Source organism: Cupressus sempervirens, chromosome 10, assembly GCF_028749045.1.
Source record: "Cupressus sempervirens isolate cs-2001-9-10 chromosome 10, ASM2874904v1, whole genome shotgun sequence".
NCBI classification, from domain to species: domain Eukaryota; kingdom Viridiplantae; phylum Streptophyta; class Pinopsida; order Cupressales; family Cupressaceae; genus Cupressus; species Cupressus sempervirens.
Genome location: NC_143127.1, coordinates 221199724 through 221226828, shown reverse-complemented (window position 1 = coordinate 221226828; position 27105 = coordinate 221199724).

The window sequence follows — 27105 nt, the reverse complement described above, 5'->3', positions numbered from 1 at the left end:
GAAATACTCACGGATGTAGGATAACACATCTTTCCATAGAACCTTAATCTAATCAAGATCAAAGAAATCCCCCCCCTTAACTAGTTTTCTATCTTCTTTAGGGTTCTTTGTAAATTTCTTTAGGGAAACATTCAAGATTTTGGTCTCTTTTTAAAACTTGATGCCTACAACATGGAGCCCAATAATTTTCACTATAAATGCTTCAATGATAGACATAGAAACCCTATGCAAAGTCATCTCCTCCCCAACCCAATTTTTAAAAATTTCTTCAGTAATATGGGGTTTGTAGCCATGCAATTTCTCAAGGTAATCAATTACCCTAAGTTTGTGAAGAACATTCTAGACCATCATTTTCTTCTTTTAGTGCTTGCAACTCATAGGCTCTTGTTTTCTTTGCTTGCAATCCATACTGAAACCCATGCTAATAAAGAAACTTTTGCAAAGAAGATTTTTTTCTAAAATCGTGCATAATACATGCTAGATTTAGAAGGCAATCATGAAAAGGTACCTCCTCACTAAATTATTACCACCATCATTAAAGTTACAGCTACCTTAGTATTTTAAAAAATTCTTAATTAAGCTTTGCATCTACTACATTTGTCACTTCAAACTGAATGAGCACCTTTAAATCAACTTCATTGCTTAGGTCATCTACCTATGATAATAACCTATTTGTATGCACTACTTTGAATTTACAGAGAACTACACATTATAACTCCAAAATGAGACACAATCACAATATTATAATTCCATTCAAATTTCTATTACTGTCCACATAACACATAGAAATTCTCCTGATAGTGCAGAAGATAATTGAAAGATAATCAAAGAGTACCACTTTTATATGAGTGATGATAGATATCACTCTCATAAGTTTGTGCAACATTTTTTTGAGAATTATTTTGAGTTCTTGTGAGAACATGATATTTCTATGGATAGATATCTCATTTGGTCAGATAATTGCACAGATCAATTCAAGAAAGCTCACATGTTTTTTTGGTTATATAGAATGCATGTAGAGAGGTTTGTGCCTCATATTTGGAGTCCTTTTTATTTATTTTAGGTATGGAAAAGGGGAGTGTGATGGAGTAGGCACATGTGTAAAGAGAGCTCTAGTCAAGAAGCATATGAAGATTTTAAGAGTAGAACTTCTTGATGCTTGTACCATAGTTGATTGGTCTATGTCTACATTATCATAGTAGGGACTTTTGATTTTGTAGTGTGTAGGTTTTATTGGTTGATTGAGGAGGGATCCTTAAGTGATAGATTGGACTGTGCCATAGTCAAAGAATCTTCAAAGATGCATTCATTATGTAGCTCTGATTTTAGTACATAGACCATTTGGACATGACAACTACCTTTCTTTTGTCCTAGGTGTTTTCAGTGTGATTGGGATCAATTTGAGTCAAGTGAGTGGGTGGATACATGAGCTCTACATTATCTTACTCCATTATCTCTCATGACCTCTATCAAAAATGATGGCATGGAAAGTTTGGTTGAGTATGACCATCTATCACATCTTCTTTAGTGAAGACCTAGAACATTTGAGACCACCCCACACCAAAGCGTCTCAAAGGTGCACTAAGTATGTTTGGGAAAAGATCTTCTAAGGGTTGTAACTTAGAGTACATGAGGGATATTGATGAAATATTAGATGTTATGAGACCATGCTATCGATGTCTATAATAAATCCTCTCACTTCTAGGAGATTTAATTTTGTTTGAATTTGGCACAACAATCTTGCTTGATGCCAACACTTGTAGTGTGATGCAGAACCACACCTTGGAAAACTCAGGAGGAATTAGTCACTCAACTAAGTTGCTTCAAGGGGCATCTACAACCTTCAAGATCACACACTAAAATCAGATTCAATAAACAAAACTTTGAAAATAAAATCCCCCAAAATATCTTCTTGCTGCCTTCAGATAGACCCGCACTCAGACATGAATAACTTTCAAAAAAAAAAACATTTACTCAATCCAACCATTCAAATTTGGCATAACTAGGTTTCAAACAACATATAAATTTTTTAGAAAAATCCAACAGTTCAAACCCGAGTTATTGAACATGCATCGAAGTACATTTTTCTGCAAAACATTGCTTCTTGCTGTCTCTAGATAGACCCGTGAACAAACATGTATAACTTTTGAACCTGACAATATTTTCTCAATCTAACAATTGATATTTTTCATAACTAGGTTTCAAACAAAATATAAAAATTTGAGAGAAATCCAATGGGTCAAACGTGAGATATTGACCACGCATTAGAGTACATTTTTCTGTGAAATATTGCTTCTTGCTATCTCTAGATAGACCTGTGAACAGACATGTATAACTTTTGAACCATATCAAAAATCTTCAATCGCTCTAGTGAAGATGGGCATAATTAGGCCTATAATAACATATCCAAAGCTCATGAAAATCCAATGGTGCATTTGGGAAATATTACCCACGCACTGAGATTAATTTTTTGCAAACATACCGAATTCGACCCAAAACTAAAACTTTTTAATCTTCTACAAACTATCAACTTGTTTCCAGTGAGAAGATAAGAAAAATCCGTTCAAAACTTAGACCATCGAAAACTTGCACAAAGACAAAATGAAAAAAACATTTCATATCTCTCCAAATTTGATTCTTCTTATCTTACATAGCCGACTGGCTTTCATTTAAAACTGACTCTCTTTTTCTAATTAAAGGATGTGAAACGTTTTCTTCTTATTTTAGAAAAGAAGAATGTCTTCTATCCAAAAAAAGGATAAGAATCTTAAACATTTTTCTACCAATATTAGACAGTCATTTTCTAAGTCAGGAATATTCCAAAAACTGCCTACTACCTATTATTGGATTCTAAAAATCATTAAACACTCCACCTACGAACTAAAAAAAACTATTCTAATTTAAGATCCACACACCTGATCCTAGGTGGCTATATCTGGAGAGCTTGTCGAACTGCTACTCTAGGTATGCCACCACATGTAGGACGTTATTACAAACTTTAAAAACTAAAAGCATTTAAAACATAACATTAAATTTTCTATTACATTTTCAACAATGTTGCCTCCTATAGCGTTTCTCTTCTCTGCCACTGCAGCATACTCCCCTGTAGAATGAATCTCAAGTCCTCTTGAGATGATCTGTTGTAGAAATGAGTCTCATTCTTCTTTCGAACTTTCCAATTGCTTTGAACTAGGATGAGCATATCTACAAGAAAAACAAAGATAATATCCAACTTCTCCACATTGTAGCTTTGATTCTTTAATGCTGTAAATGTCACAGAAAATTCTCCAGCATGATTCACTATACATGAAATCTGCATCCCTGCATAAACATTATTAGAAGGAAACATATCATCAGCATTAAGATTATTTGAGTTCTCTTTTTGAATATGAGCTTCCTTATACACCATGTAATGTGCATCATATCTATCTTCATCAATAGTAACCATAAACTTATCTGCTTCTTGACTATCAACCAGTTTCACATCTTGAATCTTAAGAATCGTATTTATCTCTTCTTTCTTTATTAAACATTTATCATCATCTTGATCTTCTGTAGTAATCTCACTTTCAAATATCTCTTTCTTATTACAACTTTGCTCAAGAACAATAACAGTATTGCACTCTTTCCTTTCTTCTTCAAGCTGAGTTTCCATACTACCGCCATGCCTTTTCCATTCTCCCACAATGGCTGCAAATTTTTCCCATAAATCAGATTCTTCTTTAGAACTTGTTGTTACACATTCCTTAGCTTCATCTTCATGCCATCCCTCTTGACATTTTTCTTCATTATGCATATTTAAGGCTTCATCAGTTGCCTCCAAAATCTTTTCCATAGGAGTACCTTCCAACATTGTACTCTTCTCTATTTTCAAAGGACATGTTACTGTTCCAACCACAAATTGTTCACACTCAAATTCCATAGGACTTTCCTCTTTATTCTTCTCATCAACATTTACTTGCTGCAATTTATCTTCTTTCTGTTCTTCAGGTTCTTTCCCTTCCAAAGGACAACTTACATCTATCATTGTTGAGATTTTTGTACCAACTTCACATACATCTACACTCTTTATGGCTGCCTTCTCTGTAGTTTCATTTGCCTCTGCCAAAACTTCTTTCACTTCCTCTTTCACTTCATCATGCATTGGAAATGCTATCCTATCAATAAGACCTATACTTCTTGATTCCTTCCATGTTGTATCATCTTTCAATGGAAGCAAAACCATCTTCTTCCCATTCTTGTTGATGGTATATGTGTTCTCTCTACAATCATATATGGTTGACCTATCATATTGCCATGCTCTTCCCAAAATCAAGTGACAATCTTTTAAAGGCATAATATCACATTCAATGGTATCAAAATATGGTCCAATGTTAAAAGAAACATATGACTTTTCAAAGACATCAATCCACTGTTCATCTCCTAACCCATAAGCTCTGTAAGGTAAATCATGAGGTACTCTTGGAAGATTCAGTTTCTCAACCATTTCTATTGAGATTATATTTTCAAAGGAACCACTGTCAACTATAACTTTGCATACCTTATTCTTGCACTTGCACTTTGTTTGGAATATAGAATTTCTTTGGCTATAGCTTTGTCTTTTTGCTTCTTCTTCTTCCATTATGATGCAGAGCTACACTTTGGAAACCTGTCGTGGATATACTCAACTCAAAGGGTTGCTTCAAAGGCTCAAACTCATCAATCTGGAAACCTTCACAAAGGCTCTGATACCAAAAATGATGTAGAGCCACACCTTGGAAAACTCAGGAGGAATTAGTCACTCAACTAAGTTGCTTCAAGGGGCATCTACAACCTTCAGGATCACACACTAAAATCAGATTCAATAAACAAAACTTTGAAAATAAAATCCCCCAAAATATCTTCTTGCTGCCTTCAGATAGACCCGCACTCATACATGAATAACTTTCGAACCAAAAAAGATTTACTCAATCCAACCATTCAGATTTGGCGTAACTAGGTTTCCAACAACATATTAAAATTTTAAAAAAATCTGAGATATTGACCACGCATCGGAGTACATTTTTCTGCAAAATATTGCTTCTTGCTATCTCTAGATAGACCTGTGAACAGACATGTATAACTTTTGAACCAAAAAATATTTTCTCAATCCAACCATTGATATTTTGCATAACTAAGTTTCAAACAACATATAAAAATTTGAGAGAAATCCAATAGTTCAAACTCGAGATATTGACCACGCATCAGAGTACATTTTTCTGCAAAATATTGCTTCTTGTTGTCTCTAGATAGACCTGTGAATAGACATGTATAACTTTTGAATCAGATCAAAACTCTTCAATCGCTCTAGTGAAGATGGGCATAATTAGGCCTATAATAACATATCCAAAGCTTATGAAAATCCAATGGTGCATTTGGGAAATATTACCCACGCACTGAGATTAATTTTATGCAAACATACCGAATTCGACCCAAAACTAAAACTTTTTAATCTTCTGCAAACTATCAACTTGTTTCTAGTGAGAAGATAAGAAAAATTCGTTCAAAACTCAGACCATCGAAAACTTGCACAAAAACAAAATGAAAAAAATATTCCATATCTCTCCAAATTCGATTCTTCTTGTCTTACATAGCCGACTGGCTTTCATTTAAAATTGACTCTCTTTTTCTAATTAAAGGATGTGAAACGTTTTCTTCTTATTTTAGAAAAGAAGAATGTCTTCTATCCAAAAAAAGGATAAGAATCTGAAACATTTTTCTACCAATATTAGACAGTCGTTTTCTAAGTCAGGAATATTCCAAAAACTGCCTACTACCTATTATTGGATTCTAAAAATCATTAAACACTCCACCTACGAACTAAAAAAAACTATTCTAATTTAAGATCCACACACCTGGTCCTAAGTGGCTATATCTGGAGAGCTTATCGAACTGTTACTCTGGGTATCCCAAACATGTAGGACGTTATTACAAACTTCAAAAACTAAAAGCATTTAAAACATAACATTAAATTTCCTATTACATTTTCAACAATGTTGCCTCCTATAGTGTTTCTCTTCTCTGCCACTGCAGCATAGTGTTCATTAGTAAATTGGTGCACCATTATGCAACTTTTGAACCATTCATCATGGCATCAATTTTTTTGCTACAAATGGGTGGTTGAACCTTAATGTCACCCTTTCTTTTACCATAGAAAGCATAGAATGTTTGTGACCACCCCACACTAAAGTGTCCCCAAGATGCACTAAGCACATTGGGCAAAAATCTCTCAAGGGTCATAACATAGAGCTCGTGAGGGGTATCAAAAAACTATCAAATGTTATAGGACCATGATATCAATGTCTACAATCTAGACTCTCTCTCTTCTAGGAGATTCATTTTTTTCTGAATTTGGCACAATGATCTTGCTTGATGTCAAAGCTTGGAGTGTTCATCAATGAATTGGTGCACCACTATGTAACTTTTGAACCATTTGGCATGGCATCAATTCATCTATGCCATTAGCTCTAGATGAGCAACCCTAGTAACACCTCTATTTCAACCATGGAGAACCTAGAACATTCATGACCACCCTACATAGAAGTGTCCCAAGGTGTACTAAGCATGTTTTGGAAGTGATCTTCGAAGAGTCATAACTCAAAGATTGTGAGGGGTATTGATAAACTATCAGATGTTATAGGACCATGATATTGATATCTACAATAAACTTTGTCACTTCATGGAGATTCAATTTCATTTGAATTTGGTACAATGATATTGCTTGATCCCAAAACTTACAGTTTTCATTAGTGAATTGGTGCACAACCACACAACTTTCAAACCATTCATTATGGCATCAATTTGTCAGTGATGTTAGCTCTAGATGGATGAGTAAACCCTAGTGACACCCCTTTTTTACCATGGAAAATATACAACATTTTTGACCACTCCACATCAAAGTGTCCTCAAGGTGCACTAAGAATATTTGGTCAATGATCTTCTAAGGGTTGTAACTTAGAGCTTGTGAGGGGTATCAAAAAACTATAAGATGCTATAGGACCATGATATTGATTGTTGGATACAATTGTCCAATTGTGTGTTGTCTTTGATGTTACACAAATGTCATATCAACTATCAATCAGTGTCTACCAAGCTCAGTTGGTCAGAAAAGCAATTCTCAGTGTTTACCGAGCTCAGTTGGTCAACAAAGTAATTATTAGTGTCTACCGAGCATTCTTGGACATTACTCTGCGTAGACAGTATCTATCAAGCTCACTCAGATGTCGAAGCTCACTCGGGCATCGAAGGAAAATGAGGAAGAAAGTAGTGTAAAATAAGCTCACATGGTTAATGAAGGAAATTTAGTGTCTACTAAGTTCACTTGGTCTCCAAAAGATTTTGTAGGGTTCGAAGTGTTAACTGAGTTTCTGTTGGTTAACACAGAAAATCATTTCTAGAATAGTGCTTATTGAGCAAGGTCGACTAATCAAGGATTTTGTTAATTTGAGAAATGAAGTTTAATTTTTTCAAGTATTGATTCTAGCTTACTAAACTAATTATTATTCTTAATTGTAAATTGTAATTTGGCTGACTTGACAATTTGTAAGGTATATATGAAGGGTCAAGTTGAGAATTCTAAAGTGTAAGGAGGAAGCATGCAAGTATATTGATTGAAAAAGAAAGTGTGAGTGAACTATAAAGGATGGTTAGATATCCTTGAGGAGTAGCAAAGTTTTATTTGATCATGAAGGATCTAGTGGAGCAGAATAGAGATCTATATCAAAAATTCAATTGAATCTCATTCAAGTCATTTCATTGTTACTTTCTCACCATTGTAGCGGTGATTCCTAAATCTCTTAACAAAGTTAGTCTAACAGTCATTTGTAAATCCTCTAACAAGGTCATAGTTCCATTGAATTGTTCTAAATACCTTTTGCAAGGACACTCTTTACAGGGTGATTAAATCCTCTAATAGGGTCACAGCTAACAATGTGTTTTGTAACCTTTAACTAGGTTGGCTCCTAATAGGGCTTACTTCAGAAGAGTAAAAATTAGTAGCTAGTTGTTTGGCGATTTTTCCTATATTGGGTTTTCACATTAAATCTGGTGTCTCATGTGTTCATGTCATTTTTTTTATGGGTTTCATATTAATCACTGTGAATGTTTAAGATCAATAATAAGTTAACATACACTGCATCTATCGAGTTATAGCATTTCTCTATATGTTCATCTAGTGACAACAATAACTAGTTTTATTAGACATCTAAGGGATTTGTGGAATTTTTTTTTGGAGTAACTAATTCACCACCCCCCCCCCCCCCCCCCCCCCCCCCCTCTTAGTTACTCCATCTATATTTCCAACAATTGGAGCTTTTGGTGCTTGCAAGAAGGGTTTCAAAGACCTAAGCTAAAGATCAGGATGTCTTACAAGAGGGATTCCAAGGCTTAATAGAGATAACTTTTCAACATGGCAGGGAATGATGAGATTTCATCTAGCTTCCATTGGAGATATAGGATTGAAATACCTTGATGAAGAATACACAACTCCTTTTAGTACATTATCTATTAATGAAATTGTTTAGAAGAAGACTCATAACACCATGATGATAGACATTGCATCTGCCCTAAGCTATGAAGAATTTGATGATATCAAGGATTGCAAAACTACCTTTGCTATGTGGAACAAGATAAAGGATGTCTATGGAGGTGATGAAAATGTGAAGAGAGCTAAAGAAAAGATTCTAAGAGGACAATTTGATTAGATGAAAATGAGAGAGGATGAAAACATTACCAAATATGTTGAAAAAGTCAAAGCAAGTGTCAGTGCAATCAAAGCTTCTAGAGGAGACATCAAAGAAGAAATAGTTGTAAGTAAAGTTCTTAGAACATTGCTTCCTATTTATGCAATTAGAGTATATGCAATTCAAGAAAGAAGATGTGAAGCAAATCATAAGATAAATTTGGATGCCATAGTAGGAAGATTGACTGCATTTGAGCTAAATAACTATGACAATTATGTTCCAGCTTCTAAGAATATTGAATCTACATTTGAAGCCAAGCTTTCACTCAAAGAAAAATGAAATAAAATTAAGGACTCTCAGTTAGAAAGTGAAGAAGAATCAAAGGAAAGTTCTAACAGTGATCTTGAAGTAGTTGAAGCTCTACTTTCAAGTAAATATTCTAGAGGCAAAGGAAAATACAAAGGTAAAGTTCCCCTAATATGTTTTTCATGTGAGGAATTTGGTCATATTGCAGCTAGGTGCCCAAACAAGCAAAACAAGGATGAGAATAAAGGTCGCAAGTGCAATGGCAAGAAAGATTTCAAATCATTCAAGGGAAAAGGTAAGAAAACATGTTTTATGCTAAAGACTCTAAGAATTCTAACAATAGTGAAGATGAAATTGTTTACATTGCTGTGAAAGATGAATCTGATAATGATGAGGAAGATAAGATGGCACTTATCTCTCATGTGATTAAAAATGATACATGGATCATAGAAAATGGTTTTTCACATGATATGACTAGTGAAAAAACTAAGTTTGAACACTTTGAAGACTATGGTGGTGGTAGTGTAAGGTCTGGAAACAATGAACCTTGTTGCATAAGAGGAAGAGGCCAAATCTCATTAACCAAAAAACTTGTATGTGATAATGCATGTTGGATTGAAGGACTAAAACATAATTTGTTGAGTGTGGCACAACTAATCAATATTGGATTCTAGGTGGAATTCATGCAAGCAAAGGCAAGACTATTGGATGACAAAGGGAAACTGATTGGATTAGGCAAACAAACAAAAGGTAACTTGTTTTATCTTGACCTTGGTGAGTGCTCATATTTTATTACTTAAGTTGAAGAAAGTTGGTTATGGCATAGAAGGTTATGTCATGTAAATTTTGATAAGATGGCAAAGATAAGTAAATTCAGGAAAGTAAGAGGCATTCCTAGTATAAAGAAACTTGATGTTGGTCTATGCAAGAATTGTCAGATTGGTAAGATGGGAAAGATTAGCTTTAAAAGTAAAAAATTATCAGTTTGAAGATATTTTGAAAATTGTGCATACTGATTTGTGTGGACCTATTGGAATTGAGAGCTATATTGGAGAGAAGTTCTTCATTCTTTTTATTGATGACTACTCTAGAATGATGACTGTTATGTATCTGAGAGAGAAGTCAAAAGCATTTGAGAAATTCAAATGGTATTTTGCTAGAGTAGAGAAGGAAACAAGGAAAAGATTGAAATGCTTGAGATTAGATAGAGGTGGTGAATTCATCTCTAATGAATTTGATAACTTTTGCATTGAAAGAGGAATCAAAAAATAGGTATCAGCTTCTAGAACTCTCGACCAAAATGGAATAGCTAAAAGAAGGAACAGATCTATCTTGGATTGTGCAAGGACTCTAATGATTGAAAAGAACATTTCTATCAAATATTAGAAGGAAGTTATCAACACTATAGTTCATACCTGGAACCTAGTAAAGTTGAAGAAGGACTCATTCAAAACCCCCTATGAGTTATGGTGTGGCTATAAACCCAATGTAAGTTACCTAAAAGTATTTGGAAGTAAATGTTACATTTTGAAAGAGTCTAGAAAAGGAAAATTTGATGTGAAGGGTGATGAAGGTATATTTTTTGGGATATTCTTGCAAGAGTAAGGCATATAGATATTTGAATTTGAATTTTTGGGATACTAAAGAAGAAAGAAAAAAGGAACCAGAAGATTACATGAGATTTGTTTTCATTAAACCTAATACATTGCCAAATACATCTATCAATCAGAAGACTTCTACTCCCAAGTCTTTAGTCACCAAGTTGCAAGAAGTTAAAACTAAGTTGTAGAAACCCGAGTCACATTCTGAAGCTACCGAGCCAATGCCTACCGAGTTAGAGCAGCCAAAACCTAAAGTTGAAATGCAAGAGGATGACAATGCAATTCATTCAAAAGGCAAGGAACTTGTATTAGCCAAGTATGTCAGGAGACATCATGCACCAGATCAAATTATTGGAGACAAATCAGAAGGTTCTATGACAAGAAGTAAGCTAAAAGGTACTTGTTTGCTTATTGATTTTGAACCTAGAAATGTCAAAGATGCATTGGAAAATGAAATTTGGATTGAGGCTATGAATGAAGAGATAGAACACATAGAGAAGAACAAAACCTAGACTCTAGTATCTAGGCCTAAAGATAAAAATGTGATTGGAACAAAATGGGTATTCAAGAATAAGTTGAATGAAGATGGTAAGGTATCAAGAAACAAAGCTAGATTGGTATGTAAAAGATACTCTCAAGAAGAAGGCATAGATTATGGTGAGACTTTTTCTCCTATTGCAAGATTGGAAGGTGTCAGGACCTTACTAGCATATGCAACACATAAAGGATTTAAGGTATATCAGATGGATGTTAAATCTACATTTCTCAATGGTATTTTTGATGAAGAAGTCTACATTGAGCAACCTAAAGGTTTTGTTGATCCAGATAAAAAGGACATAGTCTACAAATTACACAAAGCATTGTATGGTATGAAACAAGCCCCTAGAGCATGGTATGAGAGATTGCATAACTACCTTATTCAGATTAGTTTTTAGAGAACTAATGATAACAGTAGCTTGTACATCAAGGAAGGACTAGATAACTAGATTATTTTGGTAGAAATATTTGTGGATGATACTTTATTTACAGGGAATGATGATCTATGCAAAGATATTTCAGAGCAAATGAACAAAGAATTTGAAATATGTATGTTTGGTAGGATTAAGTTCTTTATCGATCTTCAGATATAGCAGAGCAAGAATGGTATCTACATCACTCAGTCTAAATACATCAAGGAGATACTCAAGAAGTTTGGTATGGAAGATTCTAAACAAGTTGGAACTCCCATGTGTACTAGACTAAAGCTTACAAAAGATGATGATTCAAAAGAGGTAGATTAGGCCTTATATAGATCATTGATTGGAAAATTACAATATGTAGTTCATACAAGGCCTAATATTGCTCTTGCAGTTGGTATAGTGGCAAGATTTTTAGCAAAACCCAGAGAAAATCATATGATGGCAATCAAAAGGATCTTGAGATACTTGAAAGGAACTGAAGATTATGCAAGCTTGATTGTGAATAATTAGGTATTATGTTGTCAAGCATTTGGCCAATGGCACTAGGAGCTTGGTAGGAAGTTTATGTCAATCAATCTCAATTCTAGATTTGGTTCTCTACCCATATTTTCTAAATGTATTCAGATTTAACCTTCATTCTTGAGTAAGTGTTCTCACTCTTTGTTCTCAACTCCTAATAGGTTTGTAGACATCTAAGAAGGTCTTGTCCTTTAACAAGGACTAATGCACTATATGTTATGTATCAATTCTTAACAAGGCTATATCTCTTAAAAAAATATTTTTAGAGTACTGCATCTTCTTGTGGGTATCATCCCTACTGGGTTCTCCATTTGCCAATGTTTCCTCAAGAACAAAATCATGTTACAAGTTTTCATTTGATGCATGCTTTACTTTTATGTAGTGTGCTTTGTGGGTGTTTATGGTTAATTTATAAATTATTGAATTTTTTTTTAAGTGTTCTAACACTAATTAACTCCCCCACTCTTAGTGTTTCTTGATTCTAATAGTTCGTATCAAAGCCTAGTTCCTAAAAACAATTCTTACAACTTGAGGAGGATTTGATGGATGTGAGCATCTTACAAAGTCATTTTAATGCAGCATTTGAAGATATAGATAAAGAAAATGCAAATGAGTAGAGGTTGAAATTGAAGCTTAGATATGCACAAGATTACATCAAAAGCTCAAGGATCATATTCATATTTGGGGTATGTACAGGATCATGGTGGACCAAACTATACCCTTAAGTGGCAATGTAAAATTAGTGAATCGGGTTTATGACAACTTGATGTGCAATTTTAAACTAGTTATGAAGTTTGTATTAAAAATTTGTAACAATAGAATATGTAGGAAATTGAATGGAGTTTCTAAGATAATAGGTCTTATCTAAAAATAATGGCCAATTTTAGAGGTTTCCCTAAAATTTTGTCATAAGAGGTTGAGATGGATAAAGCTTTGTAATGTTGGTGTACATTTTTTTGGATAATAGAAAGGTTGAAGGCTATGTAGGTGGACATAGCCCAGGTTTTGGGTGAACTACATGAATTTTGTGTGTTATATGTGCTCTTTGTATATTCTTCTTTTGTTTTTACATATAACTATTTATTCTTATATCGTTTTGGATCTATCAAACCCTAACAATTAGTATTAGAGGAAGGTTTGTTGTTGTAGATTGAAAAGACTTTCAGATTTGAGTGGGAGCAATTAAGGATTCCAGATTCAAGATTGAAAACTTCAATGGCCAAAATATCCAGTTATGGAAAATAAAGATGGAAGATTATCTATATCAAAAGGATCTACAGAAGCCATTAGAAGGAAAAGCCAAGAAACAAGGAACTATCATAGATGAAGATTGGGAGATCTTGGATAGGAAGGCACTAGGATATATTTGACTGTGCCTTGTACTATCTATAACTTCGAACATGTCAAAGGCAAAAATGATAGTAGAGATGATGGAGACATTGGCCACGTTATATGAGAAACCCTCAACTTTGAATAAGGTATTTCTTATGAAGCATTTTTTTAATATGAAAATTGGCGAGGGGGGATCTATAGCGAATCATTTAAATGAATTTAGCATAGTCACTAGTCAGTTGTCATCCATACAAATTTCATTTGATGAAAAGGTTAGGGCTCTCTTAATCTTATGCTCTTTGCTAAAAAGCTGGAATAGCTTGGTTATGGATGTAAGTAACTCTTAATCTTATGTTCTTTTCCAAAAAGCTAGAATAGCTTGGTTAAGTGACATCAATGACAACATAACAATTATTTCAATGGTAGTTTCCAATACATATTGCTAGAGATTATAGATTACAAGTAAAATTTGAATAAAAATGGATCAGGTTATGGAAATTTGGTTGTTGCATGTTTCAAGTATAATAATATAGGTCATGTAGGTAGATATTGCATATTTAATGGATTTGTGGACAATGAAAAAAATGTCTAATATTGTTAGAAGGGTCAATTGTAATGGAATAAGGAATAATGGATCAAACTGTATGCTATGAGAACATCAACAAAATATTTGTGAAGGAAACGAAGAGTAGAAATGAGAAAGTATAGAAAGAAAAATATCAAAATGGCATCATATAAGGGAGAGCTAGTGCCAAGCATTGAACCCTCTACATTAGCTTGAATTAGATATCATAGCCAAGTAGGGGGAGAAATTGTGTAGATAATATCTTGCCCTCACCTTTGAAGAGTTAAGAATCACAAGCTTAAATTAAGATCATTCAAGGTTGAGAGATGATATCTCTAATTACAAGCCTCGATATGTTGATTTGAGACATCATTGTGATTTTTCATGGCTACTATCTTTATAGAAGATTTTCCTTGATGCAACCTAACACATTGATTGCACATCAATTTCTAAGGATTTAATGGCTAAATTGGATTCATTATTCACCATTTATGTAGTGCCTACCCCTAGTTAACTTTTCTGATTTTATTGCCAAACTCTTTTAGGCCAGTTTATGTTTATGCTTGATGATTAGTAGCATTATTTTCTAGATTATTGAATATTGTTTTCATACTTAGTTGACTATATGATGAGACTACTTTGGTACTAATTACTTCATGTATGCATGATTATACCTTGATGATGATTATTTATAGTTATTTTAGTTATTTGATGATGTTAGTTAGATGGATTATTTATATGTGTTTTTGATGCAGGAGCATCTTGGTTTTGCTCGGTGGCTACTTTGGAGTTCATGGGAGGAGGCTTGGTAGTTTATTTGGTGGATGCTTAGACTGGTACTCAGTTGAAGAAGGAATTTTTTTGCTCAGCATGGTCTATGGTTGCTCGGCATGCTCTGGGAGCTCAGCATACACTGGGAGCTTGGTATGGTCTTTTTCTGCTCAGCATGGTCTGGAAATTTGGTACCTGTTGCAAGTCATGTAACTAATTTTTTACAATGAGTTAGAGGATGAAAATTTCAAGGATAGAAGAGGGCCTAGATTTCTAACTATGGTTCAAAGCCTGATTTCTAATTCATTCGGAGCTAGAAGATATTACAATTTTACAAAGACATCAGTTTTGGGTATTTAATTGTTGTAGGAGGCCGACTTTGGCATTTAATTTATGTATTTGTATGTAATTTGTATTCTGGGCTGACCTGTGGCTTAGATTGGTATAAGTAGGGTTGTGGGGAAGTCTTTAGGCATTATTTCTTCCATCGTGGAGAAGTGGAGGATCTTGGAAGAGCGAATTTGGAGAAGGGCTAGTAGTTGCTGTATATACTAATCTAATGTGCTAGAAATACTAATTCAATGAAAGCATTTACACATTAAACTAACATAACATATAAGAGAGACAAAGAGAAGACAAACTCAAATGAGAATGTGAGCCATGGATAGGCTCTCTCAATGAGGTTGTTCTCTTGTTTTTTAGATGTGTCTATGTATAGATTGGGGATGTATGCTCAAATGCTCACAATGGCTTCAGTGGAGATGGGTAATGGAAAATTGGTAGCTTTGTGAGCTCTCAATTTGGCATTATAAGGTTAAGATTGATTATTTGGGTTCTCAAAATAGCATGGTAACTTTAGCTCAAAGATTGTTGTTGAAATGGCTTGGGATGAGATTCAATTTATAGGCCAAGGGGTAGAGGGATGGAGGGCTTAGATGCAAGGATGGGGAGATGGTTAAGGATGGCTAAGATGCACTCAAAGGGGAGCACATGGATTGTGCTTGTTTAGCACCAATGGGAAGGTGACACTTGTCACAAGGAGGATGAGTGTGAGAGGGTAGGGTAAAGGGTTGGTTAAAGGCATGATGAGTGGGGTTGAGTATGTAAGAGAGATGTAAGAGGAATGAGTGTGGAAGAGGGAAGAGTGTGGAAGATGGATGTAAGAGTCATGAGTGGGCTTGTAAGAGTCTTTTGTAAGAGCACTCATGACTTGGTGGTTGGAATTTTTGAGGGGAGGCTTTGATTTGGTTTAGGAAAGTCTTAAACTTGTTTAAGGAATGTGACAAAATTAGGGGGTGGATTAGGCTTGGGTTTAGGATTAGATTAGAGATGTTAGAGATGTGCAAGTGGATGGCATTAATGAGGGTGGGTGAGTTAGTGGCTAAGCTTGGTTAGTATGGGTGGATGGGGTGGATTAGGCTAAATGGAGGATTAGGGATAAGTTAGGGGTTTTTGGATTTGAGGATTTTATTTATCAAATAGATTTATTTAATAAATGAGGATTTTTGGAATTAGATAGGAGAAAAGGATTTAATTGATAAATAATAGGTTATTTGATTTATCAATTAGGACTATAGATGATTAATTAAATTAATCAACTAGGGATGGCAAAGGATTAATTAAATAAAAATTTAATTAATGATGCCTTTAGAGATGGCTAAATTAGATTACCAAAGCGGTGTAATCAAATTTAGGTGTCTACAGTTGCAGCTTGGAAAACAATGAGATTGCTTGGTGAGCGTGTGAGCACAAGTTTAGATCTTCCTTGGAGGTCTCTACCAAAGTGTGGATCTGGACTAGCTAGGGTTTGGGATTATATCTGGGATCTTGCAAAACTATTTTTGCATTTGTATTTGGCTGTAACCGAGAAGGCCTTACAGCCCAGCACATTGCATGTAATCAGTTATATTTTATGAATATATTATTATGATTTGGTATCAAATCTTGCATTGTTGCTTCTTGTTGTTGTGTTTTTGCTGCATGATTTTATAGCTGGGGGCTAGGAAATCTCCTTTGGGGATTCCCTTACCTTGCACTGCGTCAGTTTTTTGATGGTTACTTATCCCATACTGCATGTGTATGGTGTGCATGTATGTTTTCTTTATGTATGATGTTTCTGATGTGGTTAAGGAAGGGAGTCATAGTCACCTGCTAGTTGGGATCTACACAATGCACCACTTCCTACCATTTCCTATTTAGTTTAGAATATATGTGTGTGTACATGCATGGATTTTATGCAAATTGCAAGTACCAAGTATCAACTTTCCTAAATTGCCAGGATGAGCGTACCCTATTGCAATATCTCAATGGTAAGAAAAGTGAGATAAATTATTGACTCTGAATCCTAACCTTAAAACCAATTGTTTTAGAAAATTAGAAAAAGTATCTAAGATGATTACCCTTTTGAATTCATCATATGATGTAAATCATGGATTATAACCCTTGAGTTTGATTTTGTATGTTATATTTTATGATGGGTTTCCATATTTCATCTTGTAGGTCTTTGGTGATTTTTCTGTTAATTAAATCAAATTAAAAGAATATTTAATGATTTAATTTAATGAAAAATTATTAAGATAAATTCAATATTTAATTATTTGGGGAATTAATTAAATAAAAAGAATTAAATTCAAAGAGAAAGTTATAGTTCTAATTTGAGAGCGTAATAATATTTATTTAATTTAATAATAATATATTTAGGTGATCATTTTTAAATAAATACTAATATTATTATTTCTTAAGTTAATAAATATTTTATCAAAAAAATGCTTCAAAAATTAATTAAAGAGAAAGAGAAAATTAATTTATTAGAGATATTTTAATTTGCAAAAAGTGTGCATGAATATCCAAAATGTAAATAAAGAGTTAAAAGATTGTGATCAATGAGTTTCCTCATGTGATCACACAATCAGTGCCTCGAATTTAGGAGAGAACTCCATATCAAAGATTGAGAGTTCATTTCGCAGGGACTGAGATTTTTGGAGAAGGGATTTTTAAAGAAAAGGTTTTGAGAGAAATGAGAATTCTCTCACAATCTTTGGGTGGTTGTGTATTAGCATCAAATTTAGGTAGAAACTTGTGCTTTATTCACATGATGAATTATGTAATTTAATATTCCTATCTACATCATGTTTGTTAATCTATTTTCCAAATTTCATTTGTGATGAGTCTTTCAATCTTTCATTATGAATTATTGTTATTCATATTGAATTTCTATCTGTATATGAGGTCTGGAAATTAGGAAACCCTCATTCTATAAATCAAATAGTTGATATTTTAATCATAAAGGGTTTTGGGAAGGAATTGAATTGTTAGAATGCAAAATTCAATTAGTTTGTCGTATTTTCCCTATCAGAGTATTGTTATAAATTTTATTTTACATATATATATGTATGTATGTATGTATGTATGTATGTATACATACATACATACATACATACATACATACATACATGCATATATATATATATATATATATATATATATATATATATATATATAATGAACTAAATGAGAGTAAAATGAACCTACTAAGAGTCTTGTCTTTCTTTTCTCATGCCTCAAGTGCTAGTATAGACTAGGATGGGAGTAGAGAGGGCACTTGGTTGTAACCATGCATCGTTAGTATGCCTTGTCAATACGAAAGGATACTATTGCCACATAGAGTCACTAGGGGGTCAGAGGATTAAAAGACTAGCCGGGTAACCCTAGAGTTGGTTCATACGATGACGCTCGCCCACTAGTAGTATAGATTTCCTACATGTCTTTGTTTGCCTCTAGTTTTAGATATCATTTTATCTTGGAACCTTTGAGTTACATTACTTTTAGGGATTTCCTTGACCTAGATATTCCTTTTTATTTTTGGGATTGATATCTTGTTTGGGTATTGAGACTATCTCCTTAGTGCAGTGGGAGTGGACCTTTTTGGGTTACCACGAGGTTGGGTGGTAGTACTTTTTTACTTTTACCATTGATGTCGTGGTTGGAGTTTCTTGTTTTACATTCCCTTTCATTCGATCTTTGTGTATTATGATGGATGGTTATATCTATGTGATGGATGATTTTACTTATTGTATTGCATTTAATGTCATGGATCTGAAAGGGATGATGTAATCTATTTTATAAATGTATATTCTTTGAGTCTTTCATACCCTATGACATGTACAACATGGAAGATTGTGCATTTAGAATTCGTTGCCAAGTGGTATTCAGAACAAATGTATATTATTTAAATGGATTTAACTTGTAGATATTCTTTCATGTGGATGTGTTATTTATTAGACTTAGTATTATTTAAATTTAAATGTGATTCGATGTCTTGGGATCCTTAAGGAATGCAATATGTTATGTTTGCTTATGTATGATTGTATGTTAATGCTTCTGCTATTTTATAATTGTTGTATATGTATTTTTTTTCAAAAGAAATGTTTGGCAAACTTAATAAAACTTTAGGTTAGTTCTTTTGGATCCCTTGGCAGGGCGTTACAATTTACATTGTCATAGCTTAGTAGAGTGAGTTGAAGAGGATTTCAGTAGTTGTGAAATTATTTTCAAAGGATTTCATACAAACCCTACGATGATGTGAAATATATTTAATCTATTTTGTGATATTTGTTTGGATTTTTTTTAATGATTGATTAGGACAATTTGTGATGTTAAGGAAAGAACAATATATCATTTCAAGAAACATCCATTTAAGTCCATGGAGTATGATTGTGAGCGTTGTCACAAACCCCTAATGGAGTGCTATAGGTAGAAGATGCAAGGGGATACACTCATTGTAAATATAAAAATGTTGGAAATGTCAATGTTTGGAGTGATTCAAAATACATATATAATGAGGATAGAGCCTATAAAAGTGAATTCAAAAAATTGGAAACCTTAAAAATTGTGCAAGTCATGGATTTTGAGGATTTGAAGAATTGGAATGGATTAAGATAGTACTAAGTCAGATTCATGATCTCTTTTTCTAGTGATGAGATCGACTAGTAAAAATCACAAAGGAACTTATTCATCTTATTAGTAGTTTTGACAATGTCGAGAATGCACCTACCACGATGAAGCTTGTAAAGGAGGTTGAGAAAAATGCTCAATCTAAGTGGGACAAACATGTAATGACCCTTGTAAATATCATGCAGACTTGGATGTGAGGTTGATTTCCAAAGTTATGGGGTGCAATATGCATTACAACAAAAGAGAAAACTCAGTATCTATACTTATCATTCATACTATAGATAAAATAGTAATTAAACATGAACATTTTGACATATGTAAAATCCTAAGGCAATAATTGTTAAAAAATATTATAAGGATTAAGCATGATAGATCACAAGTATTTAGATTTGGATCACTAATTCTACACATGTTTTTCTACATCATTCTAAGTTTCTTAACATGTTTTCTCATGCATGGAGAGATGATATTCCTATAGCACTTTTGAGTAGTGAGCATTATAGAATACAAGATAAGGAAATGATAGGCAATGACTTATTTGGTTTGTTAAACAAATTCCAAAGGGAAATAAAGCAAAGGGTAAGGATCCCTACAGAAATTATAAAGAAATATGTAGATACAATGTGTTTCATGGTGGAAATTGATAGTGCATACATGGAAGCAGTTGAACCAAGGGTCAATGGGTTCCACCCATGGGATATGAGGTAGACCCATTCAGTGTGGTACAACACGTAGATGTTTATTTTGCATTTGATAAGGATCCTAATGCAAAAAGATGGGGTCTTATGACAAGAAGTATACTAAGGTAAGGGAAGAACTCATTAGAGGCTCTAGGAAGAGAAAAATTGAGAAAGTTGTGGAAAAAACGAAAAAAAGGAATCTCAAATGAATAGATGGTTTCCCTTAAGAAGGAGAGCGAGGTTGCAAACCAAGCTAAGATAGATTTCTCTTAGCTTATAGTAAAAAAATGTTTAAAGGGTTTAATTAAAGCTCCATAAATCATTTTTGTAATTATCATTAAATAAATAAACATGTCTTCTAGTAATTTATGTTATGTTTGATTTTGTTTTATTATGCATTTATAGAGTAGTATATTGCATTCACTTGTAACAATTAACACAAGTAGTGAACTATTTTATTAATTTCATATATTATACAACATACTTACCTCAAATATGATTGGTCGAATTGGTTTGGTATTGTATTGTATGTTTTAACAAGATTTGGTAAATTGTTAAGTCTCTTATTTGGGAGGTCTTGGGTTGGAGTCTACTTGATTTTCGCAAATAATAATAGTAATTAAAATCATATGACAAGTAGAAGTTAGATTAATGTTTTTGTCTAGATATACTAATGATGAATATGGTTATTTTTAAAATTAATCAATGTCATGTGTACCCCAAAATCTTGTTTCATACTTTTAATTATACTCTTTTTTAATGAGTTAGTATATATAAGTGTGGTTTATCATCAGCTCTTTTGGTTTTCTGTATTTATAATTATTATTTGTTAGAATTCATTATTATTTTATGTTAAGCAAGGGTAGATTGGAAATCAAGAGCTCCCACATAAGAAGGGCTCACAAATTACTGTTGGGTTGTAAAATTTTGCCTATATTAAATTTAATTATTAGCAAACATGTTACCTTAATTTTAAATATAAACTAAATTATCAAAAAAATTACAATTGATGTCCCCATAGTAAAAGGTATATTCCACCTCTCTTAAAAGCCAATTAATTTACCTTTAACAAAATAATTAAAAATTTAATGAATCAAAGAATAACCCAAAAAGAAACCTAATAATATTGACAATATTTTAATATATAAATTGTGTTGCCTTTCAATTTCAGGTGCACTAATTTGAAAGGGTTATTTTTAATAATTAATTAAAATGGAGTTTTTTAAATTATGTTGTTTTCTAATTAATGAAAAATGAAGTCCCCATTAAAAAATTGTTCTTTGATAACTTTTACAAATAGTCTACTCGATGAGGGAAAAGAATTGGGCCCTATCGAACCGGTAAATTCGTTGTTTATCCTTGATTTGTAATAGTAAGTGTTTACAAACAAATCAGATTTAAAAAGTTCGCGTGGGGAGGACGTCTAGTTTTGTAAATGTTTGATATATAGATATTAAATCTGTTCCGATTGTTTCAAGCAAACTAACAAATCTCTGTAGTAAAAATAAATGCAGGGAAATTCACTTCAGCTCGACATATTTTAATGGCTTCGTAACAACACGAGTGCAGGTGACGGTGTTGGCCGTTGGTAGAGAAAAGTACAGCTCGAGTGCGGATCAGATTTGCGCTCCGATTGCAATGGAAAAGGTTGTTTATTTAGCATTTCGATCCAGAATTGTTTTTTAATTGCTTGAAAGATTGTTTCTGAAATCAATTGTGTATACTTTTTAATCGCATTTAACAAAATCTATCATGAAAACAGAGGATGGCGAAGATTTAAATTGAGGAGACAAAGTTCTGATTGTTAATTTTGAAAACAGAGGATGGCGAAGACTTAAATTGAAGAGACAAAATTGTGATTGTTAACTTTGAAAACAAAGGATGGTAAATTTGAGGAGACAAAGTTCTGATTGTTAATTTTGATGCTCTTGCAGGGTAGGAAAACACATGAAGGAGGGCCAGAAAGCCCTAATTTAAAGAAAGCAGGGTATGAAAGCCCTGGATCTAGGGTTAGCTCTCAAGCTATTCCAAAACATTTGAATGACAAGGAAAGCATCTCCGGCGCCCTAGATTCAAGCGCCTCCAAATCATCGAGTAAGGATGCTAAAAATGAAACTGATTTAACAAGGAGCGAAAATGTTGAGGGAGAGGTAGAGGAAGAAGAAGAAGGGGATTGTTCCAGGTTCAAGTCCACTTTTTACCAAAAGAATGGACGATGGGGAGAGCATATGGTTGGGTAGTTTCAATGATAGAGAAGAAGCTGCCAAGGCTTATTGCAGAGCTTATTTGAAGTTCAAGGGGCAACTTGGTCATTTGAAATTTTCAGAGGATGAGAAACAGTTTCAGGATTCACTTACTCCTGACGAAGTTGTCTATTTAATCAAGAGACGCATTTATGATACAAAACTACAAAAGTGGTGCAGTGATCCTCACAGCCCTAAAAAAGTGGTACCTGGTAAGAATGAGGTTGAAGGAGGCCCCATGATTGATAGGCAGTATCTATTTGAAAAGAAGATGAGTCCAAGTGATGTGGGACAATTAAACCGGTTAGCGATCCCAAAACAACATGCTGTTCGTCATTTCCCAAAGGAGAGGTTAGCTGTTGAATTTGAAACTATGCTCACATTTGTGGATACAAGTGTCAATAATGAATGGCACTTCAAGTTTTCATATTGGGATTGCAGCCAGAGTTATGCACTTACAAAAGGATGGAGAAAGTTTATCAAGAGTAAGGGTTTGAAAGGAGGAGATGTGGTTTCCTTTTCCAGGGATAGTCAGATGCCAAACAATAAATTTTACATTACAGTCCATTACTCTGAGAATCTAATGAGAGATGATTGTGTGCAAGATCAATCTGGTTGTGATAGGTTGTTTCAAGAAAAAGGATCTGATGACACATATGCTTCAAACTCTGTTTCGACTGAGAGTATTTGTGTGCCCAAAGAGATGGTGAACTCGGATGAAGAAAGGAGAGTATGGGAAGACGGATGAGGAAACCAGACTTCATTTCCATGGATCTCCACAACTTGGAAAAAGAAAATCTCTGGAGGATGAAAGTGAAAATAAGTCAGATGATGTTATAAAACTATTTGGGATTGAAATCGCTAGAAGAGGAGGTGGGGTTGATATTGATCCAAAAGAAACAAAACAAGAACATAATGAAATTGAAGTTGATTGCAAAGCAAGAAAGTCAAATGGGAATTGAAGTCTTTCCAGAATCTAAAGTACAAATAAGAATAGGAAATTAGGAATCTGTTTTCTATTTTTCATTGGGTGCATCAATTGGAATAAGGAATAGGAATACATATTCTTATTTTGATCCTAAAATGAACTTATGTCCATTCTAAAAATCAACTGTTATTTGACTAGTCATTCCTATTCTCAATTCCCAATTCCTATGCCCACAACCAAACACAATACTAAATATAAATTGAATTTGTTAGATTGCTATATACATCAATATTGAAGAATGATAAATGTTTTTTATTCAATTTTAAACACTGTATTGGTTAGACCATTTCCTTCTCTCAAATTGTATATGAAATATATTGTTATTGACTTAGCAAACACGTTCGTTATTTGCTTACTAGACTTAAATTCAGCGTCTTATAACCTTTTTTCAGTGATGCACAGGCAAACTTATTTAATAGTTCACATTTGTTGCAAATAAATTGTTGATTATTGTAGTGAAAATAATGTGCTTTATGACAAGATAAAAATTCAATAAATTAGAGGCAAAGCAGGTTTCAGAATACTAATGCAATACGTGGGTTTTGGAGATAATTATATATTCAGTGTCCCTGTATATGTGTGCTCTCAAGAATTTTAAAAAGAAAACATCTGTTACAAAAAGTGCTAACAGTAATAAGTGTAAGATATAAAAAGCTAGAGAGAAGTTGTGTTGGTGGTATTCTGAAACTAATAAGGGGAAAAGTTAAATTTTAAAATAATAGAATTGATTTGATTTATTAGTTCCTGTCAAAGGCAGAAAACTATAGGAATGCTATTTTTCAATTAAATTGTTCAATCTTGACTATTTATTTTTCAAAAACTTTCCATTCTATATGGTTTTGATGTATTTTTAGATTTTATTAATTTTATTATAAAACATTTATGTCTGATGTTATTGGGTGCAACCGGTTACAGTCATGAGGACGGTTTTATATTTGTGTTAGAAGCTAATCATTTTTCCCAAAACTTTATAGCTGATAAGACAATTGAAGCAATAAAATAAATAAATGAAACAACATAATAAATAAGTTGTAAATATCTTGTGTATACTTTGACACATTATCTTGAGAAATTAAATGTGAATATCGTTTACCGACACTTTAAGCTTTTTAAACAGAATTTAAAGTGTCTAGAAAAATCTAATCCAGTGTTGGAAATATCTAGCAACTTTGAATGCATCTAAGGGATGGATGGATAAAGGCAATAAATACTGACTGTGTTTGTTTCAAGGCTTGCCCCTAAAGTCAGAGGTGAGACTAGTAACACCTGAGTCGATGCAGAGTAGAAGTATTGTGCAGCACATATTTTCTGGCTCCACATCACTGTTCTGGATCTCGTCATCAGCAGGGCATCCTTTAACTCTTCATCTATCACACACTCTTTAATTGGGGCCTTCGGTTTTTGTGGCCGTCTGCCAAATTTTTCAACTTTAAAGAATTGATTTGTGTATATGGTGGTTTATTGGTAGGCATTTTATATGTATTATTTTACATTTGGCTGTTAATAGCATTATTTGTACTGTAAGTTGAATGATCTATGTTACAAATAAAAAATTGTCCAGTTGTCTAGAATGACATGGTCCTCACCTGTTTGTTATAATAGCAACTATTGCCATTCATTAATTAATTTAGGTGATAATTGTATCCACCATTTTTAATCCTCGTATCTGATTGTTTAATTGTTTAGACAAAAAAAAAAAAAAAATTGAACTCCGCACCATAAGCCAAGTACCCTCGACCCCTAGATCCTCATTTGATGGGGCTGTATGTAACTTAATATTATGCAGTGGACTTACATTTGGACCATATTCAGATTGGTTGTCAAAATTTAGTGTAAAAAATTTAAACTAGCTTATATGCATATTCTATATATATAAAATAAGCCGAGAGATATCCTCTGAATATATATAAGCTAGTAGCATTCTCGATGCAATGTGTTTAGCACAATAAATTCATTTGACATTAAAGCAATTTAGAAATATCATGGAATAGAAAAATTAAACTATTATATTTAGTCTCTGTAACTGTTAAGATTCTATTTTATTTCTATGACAAGTAAATGAACGTCAATTTTTTTTAAATATGAAAAATGTTTACATTGAAGATTGCTGCCATTGTAGAAAGCCTCTCGGCTTAAAAATCAAATTCATAAATATGAATTAGGGAAAAAGAGGAGTAAAAATTTATTAAGATAGAGAAAAACAACAAGGAGAGTTCAACAAGGAGCTCGATTTTGAGCAACAAGTTCATCAAATTCTTGCACCATCTAAAAAAAAAAGTTGCCCCCTATCCATAATACTCCAACCCGGAGCATGACTAGAAGCCCATTTGGCTAAACAATCAATAGCTCTATTCCATTCATGAGGAATATAAGTGAACCTAATGAACTTAAAAGAGGTGGAAAAGAGAATAATATGATTAAGAATAGTGGCCAATTGCCAACTAACATCCTCCAGCTCCTGCGAGGAAAGAAAGTTCACCAACACTTGGGAATTAGACTCACAGATAATCTTACTCCATCCCCGCAAGAAAAATTGTTCCACATCATATAAAATAGCCCGAGCTTCTATGAGATTGTTAGTGTAATCACCCTTATGAACTGAGAAAGAGAATTTAACATCTCCAGTACTGCAACGAGCCATTCCCCCAATACCAGCAGGGCCTAGATTCCCTCGAGAAGAACTATTAGTGTTAATTTTCAAAACTCCATAGGGAGGAGGAGTCCAATGCCCATTCCAATTCACTCGACCTTTTCTCTGATGGTAAGGCTGCCTAGACACAGAAGGAAACCTTTGAGCTGTAGCCCCATCCTGAAGATGAAAATTGAGGCACTTGCATATAGCAAGATCAACCGGATGCATACCCCCATTTTGCTCACACTTCACTTGAATAGTTTTCTGAAAAGAATGTGAGATCTTCCACCAAAGATGCAAAACACCAAGCTGAACATCTTGGAAGATTCGACAATTCCTCTCCAGCCAGATGTGTCAAAACATGAATGATGGGCCAGCAATCCAAGCAGCATGGAGAGGAGAAGACTTGGAGGGAGCATTGCCCAAGCGGGCCTAGAACTCAGGCAAAGAGGAAGCATGCCTACAAGAGCAACCCCAAGCACTCCATCAAAGGTGCCATAACTAAATAGAATAGGAGCAATGGAAGAATAGATGGGAGATAGACTCCTCCCCATTACCACACAAAACACAATAAGAGAGGCCTTGAAATCCACGTTTACAAAGATTATCCCACGTAAGACTGTGGTTGTGAGCCACTAGCCACATGAAAAATTTGCACTTGAACTAAGAAAGTTTATTCCAAACTTGCTTCCACCATGGGACCTCAACATCCCCAAATAATTGTTTAGTTATCTCCTAATGCTTCCATCTGTAACCAATAATAGGTCCCAATTGATAATGAGTCTTGTAATGAGCCACTTTATCCCATCCAACGACATGAAAAGAGTCATAAAGAGTCTAAAGATGAGGGTACATGG